Below are 4141 nucleotides of genomic sequence, written 5' to 3'. Positions count from 1 at the left end.
TCTCCGCACATATTATAGTTTTGAGTTTGCTTAGCCCCTGGCCTGGTTGTTTAGTTAGAGGGCCTCTTGTTATCACCCTGTCTCAGGTTTCCCTTTGTCTCTCATTAAGACCGGGGGGCATCGAAGTTGGGCAGACATAATCCGCCCTTCAAACGCGGCTGCCAAGGGCTCAAGAAACCATAGTCTCGCAGGGGATTTCTGACAACACGGGTGAGACAACAGAGTTAGGGCGCCAGGGGCTATTTTCCTGTCCTGCTCCCTTCCCCAGCATTCCGTTCCAGTGCTCCAGTCTTTGCCATAAGATCTTCTCTGACCAGAGTGCTGGAATCATAACATTATTACCGGCCATACCAAAACTTAAAATTAAACAGGGTTTAATTTTTTCTCATTCAGTTTTGTGAGAGTTTATCGGCCTCATGAATCCAACAGGTTTAGGGCCAAATCCTGGTCAGCTCTTAGTCAGCCAGATTCTAGAACTTACTCAGATGGTTCAGGATCTTTCTCTTCGGGTGAAGTCGCAGGAAGATCTTTTGCGAGCTTCCCCAAGGGTAGTCCCTGAACCAAAGATGCATTTGCCTGACCGTTTTTCTGGTGATAGAAAAGAGTTTTTTTAATTTTAAAGAATCCTGTAAACTTTATTTTCGTTTAAGACCGACTTCCTCGGGTACTGAATCTCAGCGGGTCGGGTTTATTATTTCTTTGCTCCAGGGGGATCCTCAGACCTGGGCATTTGGTTTAAGAGCAGAGGATCCGGCATTGTTGTCAATTGACGCTTTTTTTGAGTCTTTAGGGCTCTTGTATGATGACCCTGATAGAGAGGCGTCCGCTGAAAGTCAGTTGCGCGCTCTCAGACAGGGTAGAAATCCTGCAGAGGTTTATTGTACGGAGTTTCGCCGTTGGTCGAACGACTGTGGCTGGAATGACCCAGCCCTGCGCAGTCAGTTTCGCCTCGGCTTATCAGAGTCTATAAAAGACAGTCTCCTTCAGTACCCCGCTCCTGAGACTCTCGATAAACTCATGGAGCTTTCTATTAAGATTGATCGTCGTCTCAGAGAGCGGAGGGCTGAAAAGGGAGCACCTGTAAGGTCAAGTCCGTGTGTATATTCCATTCCTGAAGACGTAGAGGAGACCATGCAGATGGGTCTCTTCCGGCTGTCTCCTGAAGAAAGAGCCAGAAGGCAAAATTCTGGTCTTTGTCTGTACTGTGGGGGTAAGGGACATTTTGCTCGTAATTGTCCGAACAAGTCGGGAAACGCTTTGACCAGGTGAATTGTGAGGGGGTTCACCTAGGTCTGCAGCTTATCTCCTCGAATAACTCCCTTTTAGTCCCAGTTAAAGTTTCCTTTGGCAGCCTCAGTTCTTTGGTGTCGGCTTTTGTTGACAGTGGAGCTGCAGGAAACTTTATGGATTTAACTTGGGCTAAGGCCTTAGGCATTCCTCAGTTACCTTTGGGTAGGTGTGTCACCATGCATGGCTTAGATGGGAGTCCGCTGTCTAATGGGATTATTTCTCTCTGTACACCCCCTGTACTACTTACAGTAGGAGCTCTACATTCCGAGAAAATCGAGTTCTTTCTTACACATTGCCCAGCAGTTCCAGTTGTTCTGGGTCACCCTTGGCTGGCCTTTCATAATCCCACCATTGATTGGCGGTCGGGGGAGATTTCACATTGGGGTACTTTTTGTGATAAGGAATGTATCACGTTTCCAGTCAGAGTAGCAGCTATCATTCCAGAACTCATTCCGGTGGAATACCAGGAGTTTGCTGATGTTTTCTCCAAAGGCAATGCGGACATTCTGCCTCCCCATCGGCCTTATGATTGTGCTATTGAGTTAATTCCTGGTGCCGCATTGCCAAAGGGAAGATTATATGCATTATCCGGGCCAGAAACTGCGGCTATGAATGATTATGTAAAGGAGAGCCTTGAGAAAGGATTTATTAGACCATCAAAATATCCTTTAAGTGCAGGCTTCTTCTTTGTGGAGAAAAAGGATGGCTCGCTTAGACCTTGCATTGATTTTAGAGCCCTGAATAAGATCTCAGTTAAAAACACCTATCCTTTGCCGTTGATTTCTGTACTCTTTGATCAGTTACGTTCTGCTGTGATTTTTTCTAAAATTGACCTTAGAGGAGCGTACAACCTCATCCGAATTAAATCTGGAGATGAGTGGAAAACGGCCTTCAGTACTCAGTCGGGTCACTACGAATACCTAGTGATGCCGTTCGGCCTGTCCAATGCTCCGGCAGTTTTTCAAGACCTCATTAACGATGTGCTCCGTGACTTCCTAGGGAAATTCGTGGTCGTTTACTTAGACGACATCCTGATTTTTTCTAAATCAATGGAACAACATGTTACCCAGGTGCGTCTGGTTCTTCAAAAGTTATGTGAGAATCATTTATATGCCAAGCTGGAGAAGTGTGAGTTTCATGTCACGGAAGTATCTTTTTTAGGGTACATAATTTCCCCTCAGGGATTTTCCATGGAACCAAAGAAACTCCAGGCCATCCTTAGTTGGGCGCAACCCACCAATTTAAAAGCAATTAAGCGTTTTTTAGGGTTTGCGAATTATTATAGGAGGTTCATTCATTCTTTTTCTGACCTGGTTGCTCCCATTGTAGCTCTGACAAAGAAAGGAGCGGATCCTACCAACTGGTCGCGTGAAGCTGAGTTGTCCTTCCGGGCCTAGAAACAAGCCTTTGTCTCGGCTCCAGTCCTCAGACATCCTAATCCGGAATTGCCCTTTGTGGTGGAGGTTGATGCCTCGGAGGTTGGAGTGGGGGCTATCCTTTCTCAAAAGGATCCGGAGTCTCTGGAGTTATATCCTTGTGCCTTTATGTCCAGGAAATTCTCCTCCGCTGAATCCAACTATGACGTTGGTAATCGGGAGTTACTGGCGGTAAAATGGGCTTTCGAGGAGTGGAGGCATTGGCTGGAGGGAGCAAAACATACTATTTCGGTATTGACTGACCATAAGAACCTGCAATAGATTGAATCGGCTAAGCGGCTTAATGCCCGGCAGGCACGTTGGGCATTATTTTTTACGCGTTTCAAATTTATAATCACTTTCAGGCCTGGTTCCAAGAATACTAAGGCTGATGCCCTGTCACATAGCTTTCTTCTGGTTCACAATAACAATCCTGTTACCCCCATACTTCCATCTTCGGTCATCTGGGCGGGCCTCACACAAGATTTATTTACCCAGTTAAAACAGCTTCAACACCAAGCTCCTAGAATTACTCCTGCTGGTCGTCTTTACGTCCCTGAGTTTTTGAGAGTTACTGTTTTAACGGAATTCCATGATAACAAAGTTTCAGGGCATCCAGGAGTCTCTAAGACATTGGAGTTAGTCTCTCGCTCAGTATGGTGGCCTGGTCTTTCTAAAGACGTCAAGGAATTTGTTTATTCATGTCAGGTTTGTGCACAGCATAAGGTTCCCCGTTCCTTGCCCATCGGGCAACTTATGCCCTTAAATGTTCCTCTCAGGCCGTGGTCTCATATTTCCATGGATTTTGTGGTTGACCTTCCCCTTTCAGCCGGAGAAGATGATGATCATCAAAATTAATTATAATCAATTCCTCCGTGGAGACATTCACCAGCAATTGCCTCCAGAAAGTACACAGGGATCTGAGATGGTGGATTCCAGTGGGGACGAATTAATAATCTGTGAGGAGGGCGATGTACACAGTGAAAGGGGTGAGGAATCGGAGGATGATGAGGTGAACATCTTGCCTCTGTAGAGCCAGTTTGTGCAAGGAGAGATTGATTGCTTCTTTTTTGGTGGGGGTCCAAACCAACCAGTCATTTCAGTCAGCCGTGTGGCAGACCCTGTTGCTGAAATTATGGGTTCGTCAATGTTTTTCTTTTCAATCTAAGCCCCTGCAGTTTTTTGTAAGAATCTGCTTCGCTATGATGATCAACAAGTCACAAGGGCAAACACTCAGGGCTGGAGGCGTAGATCTTAGGACCAGCTGCTACAAGCATGGCAAAGGTGTCACTATCATTGGTGACACCCAGAGAGGCAGCGAGGGAGATTGTAATGCAGTGCGCGCAGATAAGCAGCGCAATGGTAAAATGGAGGCATGGTCTCATAGGTAGGGGTGTGGCCTGTTGGCCTGAATCTCCATTTTGTTGCTCCGGGTA

This window comes from Pseudophryne corroboree, unplaced genomic scaffold, assembly GCF_028390025.1.
Source record: "Pseudophryne corroboree isolate aPseCor3 unplaced genomic scaffold, aPseCor3.hap2 scaffold_1975, whole genome shotgun sequence".
In the NCBI taxonomy this organism is placed as follows: domain Eukaryota; kingdom Metazoa; phylum Chordata; class Amphibia; order Anura; family Myobatrachidae; genus Pseudophryne; species Pseudophryne corroboree.
The sequence above is the reverse complement of the archived record's forward strand: the minus strand, read 5'-3'. Positions refer to the sequence as shown.